The following is an 18,342-nucleotide window of genomic DNA, read 5'->3' as shown; positions in this document are numbered from 1 at the left end:
CACTTTGGAGATGTGGAAGCTGAGGCACAGGGACTGAGCCAATTTACCCAGAGTCCTAGTAGTTAAGTAGCTGAGTTGGTGTGCGGACGCAGGGATTCTGGTGGCAAGTGAGGAAAGAGTGAAGAGTGACTTAAAGATGCAGAAAACAGGGTAGGAGCCCAGTCTGGGAGGCCAGTAGGGCAGACAGCCCAGGCCACACATTCCCAAAGTGAGACTTCTGCTGTTGTCTCCAGATGAGATTGGCTTCAAACTCAGACACCAAGATGTGACAGAAAGTTTCTTCTTTACGAAAAGAAGCTGGAAGTGTTTATTCTAAACTGCTCAGGGTTCATATATCGACTGTGTGGAAGTGCATGCATGTGTGAGTAATGAGTGTGGGTGTGACTGCAAGTGTGTAAGGGAGTGAGTGTGTCAGAGGATGGTGTGTGAGTATATGAGTTTGAGTCCATGTGTGGCTGTGGATGTGTGTGGATGTGTAAGTGTGAACATGTGGGTCTGTGGATAAGTGTGAGTGGCTATGAATGCGTATGCTATCTAAATGCCTGAGTGTGAATGCATGTGGATATGAGCATGTGAGTGCAAGTGTGTGTGTGAGGGTGTGAGTATATGAGTGCCAATGTGTTTGGGCAGGCGAATCTATGAAAGTGAGTGACTGTATATGTGGGTGAGTGTGACTGTGTGTGAGCTTTTCCAGGCAGAAACAAACCCTTCTCCATGAAGCAACCCGCTGTAGCTGCCGGGTGTGGTCTTTGTGGAATTCCCATCTAACCTGTGGAATTCACACCTGGTCTGGCCAGTTCCTACTTCCTCTGGAAGCCCAAGCTCCCTGGTCCTTCCTGAGAGCTCTCTCCTGTCCCCTTTGCTGCCCCAGCGTTCATTATACTCAATTGCTTGTGTCTGTTTAGTTGTCAGGGCCCCAGCCAGATCCCCAGGGCTAGGAAAGTAGGGGCTGGGTCTGTCTATTTCTCTCTTTCTAGGCTCTAGCTTAGGACCTGGCACATGGAGGCATCAGTAAATCGATGCTGAATAATCATAGTTTTTCCACCCTTCAGGACATGGCTCACCTCCAAGTGTTTGCTCGTGTAGTCTGCTCCACCCGAATGCCTCTCTTCCCTCCCTTTTCTCCAATGACTCCGTTCAGAGACTACTTTCAGGAAGCCATCCCTGACTCCTAGGACTGAGTCACATACTTGAGGGTCAGTGGCTGTCTTGTCCACTGGTTGTAAGGTCTCAGAGGGCAGAGCCTGTGTCTGTTTCATATCTTCATATCATATCTGTTTTCTCAGTACTTGTTAGGCACACAGAAGGGCCAAGAAAGAATGAGCACGCGAAGAATAATGAAAGAGAATTGAACTACTGAGCCCTCTCCCCTAGGAAGCCGACCTGTACCAGAGGCTTTGCTGCTTCCCTGGCTTGCCCTCACCACGGCAATCCCACTGGGCTGTCCTTGGCTCCAAGGAGTTTGCCTCCATTCTCAGACCAAGATCTGCTTGAGGGCGAAGTGGGGTCAGATTACTATCTGGGTCCCCAGCACTGCCAAGCCTGAGTCTGCACCTCTCCTCCCTCACTTCCTTCTGCCTTCTCCTCCTCAGTGCTCTCCAGCCAACTTGGCCTGCAGGCAATTCCTACAACACGCTAAGTTGGTTCCCACCCCAGGGCCTTTGTACTTGCTGCTGTCTCTCCCGAGTCTTCTCCCCACATCCTCTTCAGATTCTAAGCTCAAACGTCTCATCAGAGACACCTTCCAACCATCAGCCCCACTGGCTTAATAGGTCCTGCTCTGTTTTACTTTCTTTTTGGGACCTCTTATTACCCCCCAATATTTTTATTCATTTAGTGTTTTTCCCTACCTTCTGGCTACATCAGGGATGTTATTGTTTCCAGTGGTTAGTAGTCTGTAGAGCCTGGATTTGAATGCCACATGTGCTGTGTGAGTCTGAGCAAGTTTCCCCTCAGAGGTTCTGTGCCTCAGTTTCCCCATTGAATGCCACATGTGCTGTGTGAGTCTGAGCAAGTTTCCCCTCAGAGGTTCTGTGCCTCAGTAGAAAAGGGTGATGGTAATAAGGGTTGCTGAGAGAATTAAATGAGTTAATGATACATGCAGTGCCTTAGCACAGGGCCTGTCGTGTAGTACTAGCTATTGAAGGGTTGTTTTGCTATGCAAATTTTTCTGAAGCCCAGCATATTGTAGGCGTTCAGTAAACATTTGTGGAAGGAACGACACACTTGGGCACTTAGATTGGGCTGTTGGGAAGGGGAGAAGGATTAAAGTTGCCCAACCCCCTAGCTCCAAATGCACCTGCCACCTGCCGGCTCACCCAAGTGAGGCGAGGGCAGGGCAGAGGGAGGGGCGGAGGGACCGGCCAGAACCAAATCGTCCGACAATAGTCCGAATATGGGATTGTCTTCTGAGAGCACCTGGGAACTACGCCGAGTTCTCCGCGGGGCGTGACCTCCGGCTGTTTCCGGGGAGAAGGCGGCGGGGGAGGGAGTCTAGAAGCAGTTAGCGGCCGGGCCGGGGGCGGGGCAGCTGAGGGGAAGCGGGGGTGCGCAGGCGGGGCGGTGCATGTAAATCCGGGGGCGGGCGCGGGGCGGGCGCGGGGCGGGGCTCAGGAAGCCGGCCGGCTGAGTCCGGCGCTCAGGAAAACCCCGAGCGGCGCCGCCTTCCAGGCCTGGCCACCCCGGGGTCCCCACTTCCCGCTAGGGCTCCAGCTCGGTGAATGGACCTGGAACGCACAGGTAGGGTTCGGGGCCGTGAGCGCGGGTCGGAGACAGGAAGGCGGGCCAGGTGGGGGAATCATCGCCGGCACTCAGCAGCTTCGGAAAAGTGCTGGGCCACCAACGGGGCCCCAGGCAGGGTGTCGCCGGGACCTCCCCGACCCGCGCGGGGACCGCCCGCGCACAGAGAGCGCCCGGCTCGGTCCCTGTCGCCCAGGGGCAGCCAAGGCGGAGCGCTCCTGGGTGCTCAGACAGCCGGTGCACCCCCCAAGCTCGTGCTGTCTGAGATGGTCGCTCGGGGGCTTGGGAACATCCGGAACGTGGGGTAAGGCAGGTCTTGGGCCACGCAGGGCCCTTCTCTGGGCAGTGAGTCACCTCTGACCCCACCCACAGGGAGTTGATGAGGATTTGGGGCCGAGAAAGGATGGGGAAAGTTTTGAAAACTGAAATTTGATACTAGGTCAAGGGATCTGGGGAAACAAGGCCCTTTTCACCTTTGGTCTCCTTATTTGAATATTATTGAATGGACCCAATACTAGCGATCATTTTCTGGGTCTTATTTTCTGCAGGCTCTGTTCTGAAGACAAAGTATTCCGAGTTAAACCTCAAAATAACCTTTCTGGTCGTGCTGTGTATGTATCGTGGCCATTTTTCAGATGAGGAGGCACAGGCAACTTAAATAACTTGCCCAAGGTGACACCCACCTAGAAAGTGTGGGTCAGGGCGGGAACCCAGACGTTAGAGCCCACTGCCCTCCACCTGTCAACAATATTTGTCAAACTACCCCATAAATGAATTCTCCAGGAATTTGATTAAAATATACATTTCCAGGCCTGGGCATTCCTTGAGCTTCAGATTCATAAACCCAGGAATCGGGATTATTGTTATTTTTTTTACTTTTTTATTTTTATATTTTTATTTTTTTCAATCGTAGTTGACATACAATATTATATTAGTTTTAGGGATACAACACAGTGATTAGACATTTATATAAATTATGAAATGATCACCCTGATAAATCCAGTACCCATCTGACATCATACATAGTTATTATAATAATACTGACTATATTCCACATGCTATACTCCACATCCCCATGACTATCTTGTAACTACCAATTTGTACCTCTTAATTCCTGCCACCCTTCACCCATTCCCCCACCCCCGATTATGATAACCATCAAAATGCTTTCTGTATCTGTGGACATGTTATTGAATTATACACAGCCTTATTAACCAATGCTAATCTGGATTTTTAAAAAAACAAAATCTTTATTTTCTATAATCGGGAGACACTGAGGATCAGCAGACTGGTGGCGGATGCTGGGGTTCGCAGATTGCCCCCAGGCCAGTACTAATCCTGCTTGAATCCTAGCCTCTGCCTGTCCCCAGCTCTCTGTGAGCTGTGACCTGCCTGCTGCTCCTCCTTTATGGGTGGCCGTTTAGGAGCTGGAGCATTTGCTGGGACATCGGCACCTTTATTAAAATCCTACAGTCTGATGGGGGAAACTGAGACTCAGCTGTCCTATTTGGCCCGGATTTCCTGCACAGTCGGGATGTCTACGTCCTGCAAAGACCCTTTGCACTCAGCTAGTCCATCTTGTGATTATAGAGATGTTGAGGTATGGATTGGGAGGTGACGCCCAGTCGGTCACTCGCTCATTAGCACTCATGGGGCTCCTAGTGGGCACTCCTTCAGTGCTGTTCAGGCCACTGGAGTTTGCCCTCAAGGAGGTCTCCCTCTGGGGAGGGGGAGCACAGTAGGGGTGATCAACTCTTCATGGGGCAGTGAGACAGGCTTCATGGAGCAGGGACTCCTGAGCCAGCCTTGAAGGAGTAATAGAGGAACTTGGCAGGGGAGAGTGGGAGGGAGAGGTATGCTGAGCAGGGGGAACAGCATGGACAAAGGCTGGGAGGTGTGAAGGGCGTGGCCTGTGATGCCTGTGGAGTAGGGAGAAGCCAGGGAGGGACGAGGGACAGAAAAGTGGGCTGCGTTGTAGAAGGCCTTGAAGACCTTGCTGAGGAGTAGGCCAGTGTAGTCTATCTTTGCCTGAGCCATAAAAATCACAATGCAGATTCCTGGGCTCCACCCTGGACCTCCAGAGCCAAACCTGGGGGGAGGCCCTAGGAAGGCAGCAGGGGGAAAACCACCAGTGAGTTGCCCTGGTTATAACACAACCATTTACCAGCAGGTCTGGCATGACCTGAGGATTGCCACATTCTGGGCAGTGACTCAGAACTGATGTGTCTTATACAGCATGATCCCAGGGTCACAGAAAGCCCAGGCAGGGGTGGGGAGGCTGTCGCCTAAGGTTTTCACAGTTTCCTGATTTGAGGTCAAATAAGTGAGAGGACAGAACCTTTCCTGGAGCCCTCCTGGAGGAAGTTCAGGGTCAAAGAGCCCACTGCCCTCAGCTGACCTCCATGCATCTGGGAGGCAGGCGGAGATCAAAGCTCCCAGCGGCTTTGTTTCCTCGTATTTGTGGAATTGGGCTTTTATGAGGGTTAATGGCAACATGTTTTATAAGGTACTTAACACAATTTTCAACACATAGTGTGTTTAAAATAAATGTTAATGTCTGTTGATACCTGTCAAGAAGTATAGTCTGGAGGTTAAGAGCGTGGACTCTGGAGCCAGTTTGCCCAGAGGCTGGCCTTGCTACTTACTTAGTAGCTGACTTCTCAGGACCTTAGTTTCCCCATTTGTGAAATTGTAATGACTACTTTATACCGTTGTAGTGATAATGAAGTGAATTAGTAAGTGTCAAGCATACAGAACAGTGCCTGGTATGAAATAAGCACTATATATTTGTTAAATAAATAAATGAACCCCATTAGATGGGGTTTAGTCTACCTTTTTTGCAAGTCTTAGGCCTTGCCTAAGGTCCCATGTTTTGGAGTGACGGAGGGATGCGAACCTGCTTTCCTTCCCAACTTGTGTTCTTTCCCACTGTCCCAGTTTGCTGGGGTGACCAAGAGGGACACATTTCCCAGTATTACTCATGGCCGACAATGTGATGTGCCGGGTCATGTTTGGCCACACTTCCCTTTGGCTAGTCTAGAAGAGAGGCCAGTGGCTTGCTTGGACGTTTTATGAACTTGCCCTTGCAAGAGTGTAATTGAGAGAATTCCAGTGGCAGCTGGAGTGTCCTGCAGGATCCAGCATCAGATGAGCCATATCCCTGTTACTTTATTGTGTGACTTCCAACAAGACATCTCTTAGCTAGAGGCACAGGCTTGAAGACAGGGGCCCCGGCTTCGAATGTGAGTTTGCTGCTTCCTATCCGTGATCTGGAAGCAGTTGCTTAGCCTCTCTGAATCTCAGTTTGCTTGTCAGTAAAGTAGATATTGGTAGGGGGGCTGTTTAAGAGAGAATTTTTATAGGCATCTTGCCTTTGGTTCAGTAATTGCCGTTTCTCTCCCCATTTAGGACAGAGTTGCTTCTACATATCTAGCATCTGCATTTATTTCTTCTTCAAATACTTATTGAGTACCAGTATTTGCCAGGTACCATGCCAGTTGCTACTGACAAAGAGCGCTGGACAAAATCCTCGTTCTCCTGGAGTTTAAATTCCAGTTGAGAAGACAGGCAATACATAAACAAATACATATAGACAGATCTACACCCCTTAACTGTAATTCTGAAATCCATAAGCTCTGAAAACCAAAAGTTTTTTCATAACTCTTTGGAAGCATGACCTGATATGAACTAAACACGAGGCTCTTTGGGGGCTTCATTTTTCTTCCTTGGTGTGAATGCGTGTCTGTCTTGCTACAGAGATATTCATGTGATGAGTTGTGGAGTGCTGTTCTGGACATGTGGGGGCGGGGGTGCTTACGTCAAGTGGTATTTTACACACGATGACCTTTCTATAATCTGAGTAATTCTGAATTCTGAAACACGCTTGGCCCCCAGGATTTCACATGAGAGAATGAAGACAGTGCGAGGAGGAAAAGTGAAGTAGGCTGAGGGCGAGGTCAGGGGCCTCTCTGAGGAGGGACATTAGAAAGACAAGGGGCAGAGGCCTGGAAGAACGGGCCAGGTGGAGGGGACCATGGTAGAGGAGATCTTGTCCATCCCACCAACCCCACTTCTTGGCTCCCCGCTCTGCGTGCACAGTTCTGTCTCAGTGCGTGTGTCTGTGCCTTTCCAAGAAGTGGCGATGCCTGTGAAGTTTCATGTTTGGCTCTGACTGACTCATTCTCACCCTAGAGGTTCCCATGGGCCTCCTCACCACCTTTTTTTGTTTAAAAAAATTCAGAGTCTTGGCTAAAGCAGGCTTGGGTGACTCGCAGGGGACAATTGCTAGCTGGGCCAGCATCTGAGTGCCTTCCTCCTTTCTCCAGTGAAAGAGGGAGGATATGGGTCCTGGCGAGTGGAGGAGAGGGTGGTCCTCAAGAGTCTGGAGGAACAGGTTTCCTGAGGGACATGTGTGTAGTTCTGAGCAGTGCCTTTATCAAGGGGCTAACAGCCTCCAGCCTGCAGAGCCAGCTTACGAAGATGAAAGCAGCATGCGTCTGGAGTGGCAGCACTAGGTTCACTGTTTACAGTCACTCAGCAAACATGCCAGGGGCTGGGGACACAACAGCCTATGACGTGAAAGCGAGAGCCCTGGTGGAGCTGGTAGTCTAGTTGGGGGAGGTGACTCCATGAAGGTGACTTTTGAGCTAAAACCTGAAGTAAAAAGACCTGTGGCCATCTGGGGAGAGTGATCCTGGCAGAGAGACTAGCAAGTACAGAGGCCCCGAGGTGGAAATAGACTTTGTGTGTTTGGCCCACAGCAAGGAAGTAGATAAGGTTGGATGGAACTGAGGGTAGGGACATAGGTCAGGGAGGTAACCTGCATACCTGCATTATCTCATTCAATTTGTAGAATAACCCTACAAGGTAGCAACTGCCCTTATCCAGATTTTACAGATGAAGAAACAGGCACGGAATGGGTTAGTAACTTGTTCAGGATCACACAGCTGGCAGGTGGCAGAGCAGGGCCGTGGACCCGGCTGCTCCAGAGTTCTCAGTCTTCACCATTGTGTTTCAACGCATAATGGAGACTGGGCTTAAATGCTGAAGGCCCACTTGCTACTCAGATCATTAGGTGCCTCCCCATTTCCCTGAGAAGAAAACTGAGGCTCATGGATGACACAACTTGGAAGGGGCAGAGTCTGGATTCAAATCCGATGTCGCTGACGTGGAAGCCTTTGCACTAAACCACTGTTCCGAGCCAACCCCGCCCCACAACGAGTAGAGTTTAAAAATACTGAATTTCTTGGTCAGAGGTAAGGGAGTACAGTCACTGAGAACCATTTTGGAGAATGGAGGAAGGCCTGAGGTTTTCCCAGAGCAGCCAGGAAAGCGTTCTGCCTTTTCAAGAGAAACAGAGCTTCTCTGGAGAGGAGACACCAGATCTCTGGTCTGGCAGCCCTCCAAGCCCACAGCCACAGCCTCCTGATAGTCTTTCCTGAAACAATGGGGCAGAGGCCTTCCAGAAGCCAGATTTCTACAGCTAGACGACTGGCTAAAAATCTTTCCTGAGATATAGCCAAATTCGCTTTCCAGGAGCTTTTACTTTCTGGGTCTGGTTTTGCCCCTTGGAGGTAGTAAACTTCGCCCTATAATGACAGCCCGATATTTCTCTTTTTCAGACTATACAGCCATAGTTCTTTTAATCATTCTTCTTGACTCGGAGTTGTTAAGAGTTCAGTCTAGCTTTAGACATGATCCAGTTGGTCAGAGTCCTCTATGAAACCCATTACTTTCCCCAAAGCCTGCCTAGTCACAGAGGAGGGGAAGTATCACCTTCTTTGATCTGGAGCCCATACCTCTGTTGATGCAACCTGCTGTCATATTTCGTAGTAGCCATATCCCACTTGGGGCTCATACTGGGCTTGCCAGTTAAAACCTCCAGATCTCTCTTCTTTATGAGCTGCATCAAAGTGTCTTCCATTCTGAGGTTCCTTGTTTAAGGCTAACAGTTGTTTTCAGCCTTTCTTGTTTTAAAATAAATGAACTTAAGGCTAAATGGCTATATATATTTTATCTGAGTACTGCTTTGGCTTTATTCCACAGGTCTTAATACACAGTGTCATTCACTGGTAAAATATTTATAATTTCTCTTTTGTTTAAAAATGTTATGTACTTTTTTAATGTTTTAAGATGGGTGGAAAGGTTTTGAAAGTTTTTTTTTTAATTGTTAGTTTCTAAATTTGTTGCATTATGGTCAATATTTGTGGCTTCTATGATATCAGTGATGGAGAATTTTGAGATCTTATCTGTAGGATTTTCTGGTCAATTTTTCTGTATGTTGTATTTTTGAAAGGATATGTATTTTCTGTTGGGTGTAAAGTTCTAGATCAAGCTTGCCACCTATAGCATTCATATTTTCTATGGTCTTATGTGTTTTTGTCTCCCTGATTTATCTTCCACTGTGATAGAGGATCTGTTCATTTCTCCTTGGTTTTCTCTCCATTTTTTTGCTTTATTTTCAAAGCTATGTTATTAGGTGCATGTAAATAGAATATATGATTGGAAAAAGGATTCATGATTTTTATACCTTCTTGGTGCATTCATTGCTCCTTTTGTCAGTATAAAATAGTCACCTTTCTCTCTTTTTATACTAAGATGCCTTCAATTCTGTTTTATTTAGTATTAATATACCCATTATCTTTATTTGTATTTTTCTTGACTAATTTTCCAATCCTTTATTTCCTTTTCTTCAACTCTAAAGTTGTAGGCCTATTATTTGACCCCATTCTTGTGGCCAGATGATTAAAAAAAAAACTTGCATCTCAGTCTCAGCTCTGCAACCCACTTGCTTAGTAATATTATATAAGTCATTTTCCCTGTTTGATCCTCAGTTTCTTCATCTGTAAAAGGGGGATATGATCTGCTTTGCCTTTCTCTCTGGGTTTTTGTGAAAATAACTATGACAGTCAATATGAAAGGCATTGCAAATATCCCTGTACACATATCACTCGTTGGGTGTAGATATTGGCTGGTACCCTAGGCAGCGAGAACGGCATGTGTAAAGGCTCGGAGGAGCGGAAGCATCCTTGATGAGACAGCTAGTGGCTTCCGTTTGGCCGCCTTTGGTTGGATGCCTTCTCTGTTCACAAGGAAATATGAGTAAGACGCAGTCCCTGGCTGGCCTGGAGGAACTTCCAGTCTGGAAAGGGAGAGAAATGATGGGAGCAGCTCATTATTACCAAGAATGGAAAGGATGGTGGGACAGAGGGACGGACAGGCAGAGGGGTGAGGTGGGCTGAGGGAAGAGCAAGGTTGGACCAGGAATATCCTGAGGGCGTGGCACAAGACGCACTGAGAGGCAGAGCAAATAGCGAGTTGGGGGAGTCTGTGGCGTGTTTGGGGCTGGGCGGGGCAGGGGTGGGAGGATGCAGAGTTTGTAAGGGTTGCTCTTGGGCCCCTCACCCTCCACTGAGGAGGAAGGCGGTGGAGCTTGCAAAATTTTTGAAATCCTCACTGACACCATGATGCTGCTCCGCCACACAGAGCAAGTGGTGGGGTGTCTCTAGCCCCACATCTCTTGAAAAGGCAGCCTTTCACCTTCGGGGGTGCCAGTGCTTGGGGAAGGTGTGGAGGTCGCATCTGTTGTTCCTTTCCTCTTGTTGTGGGTCTTTTGGCATCGCAAGACACCCACCTACCCAGGAGGACACCAGCTGGTGATCGTAGGCGAAAAGGGACCACAAATGTGGGGTGTGGTTTTTGAAAATTGAACTCATTTCCAGCATCTAAAAATCAGCATAACATGCATAAAAATCTAGATTTTTGGCTTCTTTTGAGAAATCAAAGACCTAGCAATGGCTGCGCCTTCATTCTCACATGACACAAAGCCACCGAAGCAGTGTGGTGGCTGCCTTTTGGGACTGGGCATGTGCTTGCCACTTGTCTCCTCTCTGTTCACTGAGATCTCAGTTCTCTTAGATATTTGAGTTTGCTGTGGAGGAGGCGACTCTGTGGCCATGAAGGAGGTGGCTGGGATGGACCCGTGTAAAGGTCTAAGGGGACCTGAAGTGGCATCGGGAGTGAGCTAAGGAACTTTGGGAACCCTTCCAGCCCTGAGAATGGATGGTTCTGAGATCTTTGCTGACACACCCCATTACCCTAGATTACACACTCCTCTCCCTTCTCAGCCATATTTTTTTCATTTCCTTTTTGTTGCAACATGTGTGCAGACAAGTACACAGCTTCATGCGTGAACACGTGTGTATTACCCAATCAAGAAACAAAGCATGACTGGTTCCCAGAAGGTTCCCTTTTGCCTCCCCCTGGTCATGCTCCTGACCCCCTGCTATCCCAAGGACACTATCCTAACTTCTGCTTCCAAGATCAATTTGTCTCCTTCTGAACTTTATGTCCATAGAGTTCTTACTGTTTTTTCGAGCCCAGCTTCCTTTGCTCAGCTTATACCTGTGAGACCTACCTGTGCTGTCACAGCAGCTGTCATTTGCTCAGGGTCTCAGAGCTTACTTGGTGTTTAGAGATGAGCTTTTGCCACCTGCTTCATCAACACTGTCTGAGGCCCCTTCCACCCACCTATGGTCTCTTCACCTCCCTTCTACCCCACTGTGAGGCAGGTGACTATGCCTGCCTTTCACAATGAGGAGACTGAGGCTCTCGGGGGACCCCAGCTTGCCAAGATTTCTCAGACAGCCAGGGTGGGGCCTGCAACTTAGACCTAGAATTATACTTCCGTGTCTTAGAGTCCCTGCTCATATGAGCAGCCCTGCACGTCTCTGTGTCCCTGACTGTGCCAGAAATTATATGGGGTGAGACAACAGGAAGAACTTGAGGGAGAGTACCTCACTACCTGTCTGCAGACAGAAAACGAACAGGGAGCTCTTATCCTTGTTCGTGTGTCACCGGTTTCTGGTTGGTCTAGGGTCAAAGTTGTGGTCACCATTGAGACAAGTTCACTGGGGAGGACCGAGCACACAGGGATGGAGGCCAGGTTCTAGCTTGACCACTTCCTGCCTCGTCACCTTGAGACTATATCTGAACTCCTCTGAGCCTTGGTCCCTGCTCACCGCCCCCGCCCCCCACCTCATGTAGGGGGATTGTTTGGCCACATCTTCCATAGGAGGCTTGCAGGAGGAGCAAACACAGAGGTGTACATCAGGAGTGAGTTGTGCTGCAGCTCCAGAGCCAGAAGGTCCACATTCAAATCCCAGCCCCACCACTTACTAGCTGTGCATTCTTAAGCAGGTTCTTGAACCTTTCTGGGCCTCAGTTTCCCCATCTACAATAGGGATGATAACTGCACCTGCCATATTCCTTGGGTTAGGGAGGAGTGGAACCCATAGACAGAAAAGTCATTGGAGAGCTCAAGGAACTGGGGACACACGGGGGCAATTGTGACTTCTGCAGACTTCAGGAAGGAGGCTCATTAGGAGCTGTGACTGTTGCTAAGATAGCCAAAATCTAATCAACGTCCTGAGGCCAGACGTTATGGCTCTGCTCTTCAGGGCAGTGAGTAATAATCATGATAATGCCCCAATTACCAGCTCCCAGGAGATTAGCTCTCCTTTGTGGCTCATCGGTGCCTGCATTATGGTATTAAGGAGACTCCAAGCCAGAATCAGTCAGTGTTTATTCAGCAGTGAGAGGAGGAAAATGTCAGCTTTTGGGGCTGTAACCTTGCCTCCATCAGGGATGGCTGACCAGGCCCCTTGCACACAGCCAGGAGCAGTTTGTTCATTCATTCTTCCATTTAGTAAGTATACTTAGACCCTCCTACTCTGTGCTAGGCACTGCCCTAGGCTCTGTCACTCCATAAAAGTGAGCGAGGTGGACACAGGCCCCGGCCTCATGGGAGCCTTCCATCCGGTGGGCATTTGGACAGTGAACGGGAGGCGTGCGGGTGCAGAATGCTGCAGGGAGTTAAGTGCTGTGCAGAGAGATAAAGCAAGAGAAGGGCCCGAGAGTGATGAAGGTTGGCTGCTGGCTCAGCCTCCTCCCCGGGGCCCCCGGCACCTTTCGCAGATGGCCACGGCTTCCAAAATCCTACATAGAGTCACTCAGATGCCCCCCGGGGTCCCCTCTGGCTGCTTGGACTTGACATGTTCACAGCCAACACGAGTGTCCACATTGCCATAAAATGGCCATTGGCACGAGATGCCAGCCTGCCCCTGAGATGGGGTCCCCCACCAGGGGGTCCGGCCCAATCGTGGCTTGTGAGAGAGGTCCACAGTCTCTGGCCCTTTCCTGTCCCTCTCGGAGAAAATCGTATCTCTCTCTGCACAACCCCGTAGCTCCAGTTAGTTACAGCTCGTGACCCTCAAATCTGTCTCGAGCCCGAGCCTTCCTTCTGAGCTCCAGGCCATGAGGACGTACGGCCTTCTCGATGGCTTCCAGGGCCCACGGCCTGCTTAGACTCACTGTGTCCACAGCTCGGCAGCGCGTGCGATTGTCCCCAGCAAGCCTGCTTGCTCCCTTTCCCAGCATCACCATCTGCCGCTGCCCCAGACCAAGGCCCCCTCTTGGCTCCCAGCTGCCTCTGGCACCAGTCATCACCAGACTCTGCCACGTCCACCTCCCAAACGTGGCTGGAGTCTGCCCCTCTCGTCCAGCTCCAGCGGCACCCTCTTCTCTCCCAGCCACCTCCATCTTGCCTGGTGGTCGTCCACACAAAGGCTGGAGTGGGAGTTCTGGAAAGCAACTCCTCTCCTGCCGAACAGTCTTCGTGGCTCGCCACTGCCCTGCGGACAGAGCCCTGATCGCTTACCGTGCCTGGTGGGCAGTGTTGTTGTCTGGCCCTGCTGACCTCTCTGCTGTCGTCACGTCCTCGCCTTCTACCTGCTGTTGCAGCCAAGGGCCCGTTTCGTGGGACAGGAGCTGGGTCGTGCCCCCCACCCCTGGCTATTTACTCACTTTCACTCATCCCTTCCCTTTATCCCTTCCTCTCTTAGAACCCTGAAGAATCTGTAAAATGAGTTTAGTAATCGTACTCATCTCATGGGGGTTTCTAAAGCATCTAGAACAGTGCATGGCATTGAAGAAGCTCTGCATATGTGTAACCGTAAGAACACAGTGAAGTACACACGTGGATTTTTTGAGTGCCTGCTGTGTGCCGGGCACTGGGCTTGATGCCCTGGTGACGTGGATGAGAAGCGCTCCCTGCCCTCAGGAAGCCCACGGTGCCCTCTGTGGGACATTCATGCCCCTGGGACACCTGACCCTCAAGGACTGGCATAGGTCCTTGCTGACAGCTGCCTCTTAACTGCCTCTTACATTTTCTGATGGTGTCCCCACTGCCCGCTGCAAGCCTGTTTCTCACACTGGTTCCTCCCATGGTCCGCTCCATCCCAGTAAATGGCCACGCCATCCTTTCAGGGCCAGAAGCCCCGGACACCTTCTTGACCCCATTAGCCCTGTTTTCCTTTCACCCACTCCGCAGAATCCATTCTCTTGGCTCTGCCTTCCAAGAGATCTAGAATCCAGCCCACTCTTACCGGTCCTTCCCCACAACCACGTGCAGACCTGGCACCTGTTGCCTGAACCGGTAGCCAGTAGCCTCCTCACTGGTCCCTGCTTCTGCCCTTGACCCCACAGGCCTTTCGCACCACGCAGCCACATGGATGGTTTGAAATATGTCAGCTCACTCAATATTTGTCAAAGGAAAGAAGGAAGAAAGGCATGAATGAGTGGTCTTTCTCGCATCTATAGTACCTGGCACGTAGTAGGTGCTCAGAAAACACCTGCAACAAGAATACATGAGGGCGTGAGAGAGTGGGTGGGGGCCTGGAGGAGCCAGTAGGGACACGGGAGCCTTGTGGGCTCTGTTGGCTGAGGTTCCTGATTCTTGCTCCTGGTAGCAGTAGAACCAGCCTGCTGCCACCTCTTCTCGTCACTTGCTGGGTGGTGTAGGCAGGCAGAGCCTAGGCCATTTTGGGGCCTTGGCCTGGCCTACCTCACCATCCAGGGTGGGGCTGCTGACGTGGCTGCCTGTTCTGGGAACCCCAGGCAGGCAGCAGTTCCAGGAAAGCTGCTGCCTCAGGGAGAAGTGTGTCCCTGGCCCCCAGCCAGATCAGCCCAGCTGTTTGAGAGGCCAGAGGAAGCTCCAGGCTGGCTTACAGATTGTGGTGGAGTCTCAGGGATCATTGGCTCCTCGGAGCCCACCACAGCCCCTGCTGTGTTGCTGGCTTCCTCTCCACATGCCTCTTGTCATGGGACTGACTGCATCCTGCCTGCTGATCCAGTCTCCACCCTCCAAGCCGATTGTGGTCAAAAGTAGAAAGAGGAGCAAGAGGCCTGTGCCCCCCCTGGGCTCGGGAAGAATCTCCTTGGTCACTTCTGGACTGCTGCTGGCTTCCGGCATTTCGAGACTTGCTACTCATCTACCCCCAAATAAAGAGTGAGTTAAGTGTGTTTCTCTGCCAGCAGGAGTGTTTCCCACTCTGGGCACTTCTGCTGTCTTTCCGGCTCAGACTGTCACTGACTATTTCGTTTCCTAACTCCATGACCTTGGCCTTGTCAGTTGCCCTTTCTCGGCTTCAGTTTTCCTCTTTGGCCAATGATACCACATCCCAGGGTTGCAGAGACTGCATTTCAGAGGCAGCAAAACACAGTGGTTAGGCGCATGGATTCTCGAGTCGGATCACCCCGGTTCAAATCCTAGTTCTGCGACTAATCTCTCTGTGCCTCGGTCTCCTCATCCATAATATGGTAATTTTAATGGCACCTACGTCATAGAGTTGTTGCGAATGGCAAATTGATTAATACTTTGTAAGCACCAAGGACAATGCCAGGGACTACATATGCATAGCAATTATTGTGGGCAGAAGCTTGGTACATGCTCCCTGTTTAAAAAGATGATTGAATTTGTTATTGTCGAATTTTAGCCAATCATTCATTTAATAGATGTTTATTGAGCATATACTGTGTAAATGGCGGACACTCTTTAGGCACTGGGGACAAAACAGTGGCCATGGCAAGCATAAAACTCTGCCCTTATGGGGCTCGCATTCTCATGGGGGTAGATAAACAATGCATATATAGCTAAAAGTATCATTTAAATGTTACAGGTTATCTTTATTTTCTCAACTTCATGAACAAGCAGCAGAATGAGAGGGGCTATTACTCCTTTGCCTGTTTTTCTTAAAGGCATGTTTGTCTTATTGATTTGTGAGACCTCTTTCTATATTAACCCTCTGTCATGTAGATTGCTACCTTTTTCTGGTCTTTTGCTTGCTTTCTGTTTTTTTTTTTTTTTCTTTTTTTATGGCCTGTTTTGACTTAGGGAAGTTGAAAATTTTTGCAGTCAAGTTTTTCTCTCTTTGCCGTCTACATCCTATAATAAAATAAACATTCACATGTAACCTCAGTGATATGATTAGAGATGGCGATAAATATATGGCAGAAGTAAACAGGGCGCTGTGATAAGTAATAGAGGGATGGGGTTTAAAGACTGTGAGGGGGGAAAAGGCTGGGAGTGTGTCGGTGTGCTCAGAGGCAAAGACTTGTTGCAGGGGGAGAGGGGATCTCCTATACTCTAAGTTTCCTCCACCAGTAACTTCTTACCAAACTGTAGGACAATATCCCAGCCAGGATACGATGTCGATATAATCCACGCTGATCTTGCTCAGATTGCCCCTGCTTTACTTGTACTCATTTGGATGTGTGCATGTCTTTAGTTCTGTACGATTTTATCACATGCACAGCTTTGTGTCTCTACCACCGTGGTCAAAGTTAAGAACAGTTCCGTCATAAGGATCCATCCCTGCGTTGCCTTTTATGACCGCACCGACCTCTCTTCCTGCCCGCCCCCCTTAACCTCCCTGACAACCACTAATCTGTTCTCCCTTTCCATATTTTGTTATTTTAAGAACGTTACATAAATGGAGTCACACAGTGCACACCCTTTTGGATTGGCTGCTTTCACATCTGGGGCTGGATTGTATTGTGAGTCAGAGAGGCTCCTCTTGGGTGGGCACAAACTCTGGGGGTCTGTGGCTCCTGGGTGAAGAAGGCACCCTTCAGGAGCCAGAGGCCAGTGAAGGGCATAAGTAGACAAGCAGTTCGTGGCCTGGTTTCTGATTTAAAAATGACGGGCTGACTCATTTCTGCAACAACTGCTGACTGTCCGCGCAGTCCCCCATTTCATTATTCTCTCAGCCCCAGAGTAGGTTTTTGAAAAATCTTAAAAACCCTCAAAAAACTGCTGATCACCTGGAGGAGGGGCCCTTTGACTTGGATTCCTTACTTGGGCTCGAGGGGTCTGTGAATCCCTAAAATAGATTGTGGAATTAAATGTGTATACTTTTCTAGAACGAGGGTTTGGTGTTTACATCAGCTGTTCAGATGGGTCAGTGATGTACAGAAAGGTTAAGAGCTGAGGCTGGGGAGCCTGACTGCCCCTGTTCAAATCCCAGAACTGTCACAGCTGTGCAGCCTCAGGCAAGTCACTTAACTTTTCTGTGCCTTGGTTTCCTCATCTGAAAATGAGGAGAAATTATAGTACCTGTTTCATAGGGCTGTTTCGAGTATCAAGTGAATTAATATGAGTAAAATATGTAGAAGGCAACGTGGTATGTGGTAAATATTATATGTTTGTTAAGTGAATGATGAGTCTGCAGGATGTAGGAAGGCAGAACCTTTAGGCACAGACCGTCTAGGGCCTCTGGGGTTTCGGATCCTTTCTTTGTCAGTTGTCATCGTCTCAACAAGTTTCAAATCAGTAGTTCTTCCAAAGGGATACACAGATATGGTTGGACATTGTCACCTCCCTTGTCCTGGATCTCATCTCTCTGTTAATATGGCTTTAGTTGGCTTTTTTGTTTGTTTAAGCTGCTGTTTCACCTCTGGCTCATGAGGAGTTTGTAGACAATAAAAGCCCTTGGCCCTTTCCGCTGCTCAGGCAGGCTTTCTGGTCCTATGCTTGGGCAATTGATGTTCAAAACTGACAAGCAGGGAGGGTGGCTCTTCCTGGATCATTTCATTCATCTTGCTGGGTTCAGCCTGTGGTTCTGGGAGAAGTTGAAGGCATTGATGTATTGGAATGCACCCTGGGCTCAGAAGCCAACAGACTTGGGTTCTGGCTCTAGCTCTGTCCTCTCGCCAGCTGTGGGACTTGATGGGCAAGTTATTTGATCTCTCTGGCCTCAGTTCCCACAGGCGGAACGTGGGAATAACAGCCCATCTTGCAGGGTTCTTGGGTAGATTCGATAAGGTGATGCTTCTGCTGCACTTGGTAAAGTGTCATGCACAATGTGAGTACCTGACAAATAGGATTTGGTTTACCCAAATCCTTGACTTGACACAAGGAAGTTGTTTCCGGTAGTCTGGCTCTGCTCAGCCATGACCTGGGGATGAGCGCCCCATCCGTGGAAGCGTGCGACAGACACTGGACTTTGACATGTCAGAGATGGGATATTTACAGGGCATCCTGGCCCAAGTTGGCAGTTGAGCTAGGCAGATGACCCCTGAGACTCCTCCCAACTCCAGCAGGTCAGGAATTCGTGACTGAGAAAGCGAACTTGAAATTGTTTCTTCTTGCCACATGCTTGACCCGGCTCACTTGATAATTATTATTTTTAATTCTTTTACTTTGTCCTCTGTTCCTTTTCTCTCATTGCATCTGTTAGCATGGTTTCCCCTGAAATGCAGCACCTG

The 18,342-nt window shown here is 49.4% G+C and overlaps 1 protein-coding gene across 1 annotated transcript in view; it reads left to right on the top strand.

The window, feature by feature from the left end:
- The first annotated feature begins 2,600 nt into the window (after nucleotides 1-2,600).
- IL4R (interleukin 4 receptor) overlaps nucleotides 2,601-18,342 on the top strand; it is a 40,122-nt gene continuing 24,380 nt past the window's right edge. Inside the window, exon 1 of the mRNA XM_011376977.2 lies at nucleotides 2,601-2,739. The gene's annotated coding sequence lies outside the window, so the exon portion shown is untranslated. The remainder of the gene's footprint in view (nucleotides 2,740-18,342) is intronic.

This window comes from Pteropus vampyrus, unplaced genomic scaffold (genome assembly GCF_000151845.1).
Source record: "Pteropus vampyrus isolate Shadow unplaced genomic scaffold, Pvam_2.0 Scaffold303, whole genome shotgun sequence".
Classification (NCBI taxonomy): Eukaryota; Metazoa; Chordata; class Mammalia; order Chiroptera; family Pteropodidae; genus Pteropus; species Pteropus vampyrus.
This window is presented reverse-complemented; position numbering and strand designations above follow the sequence as displayed.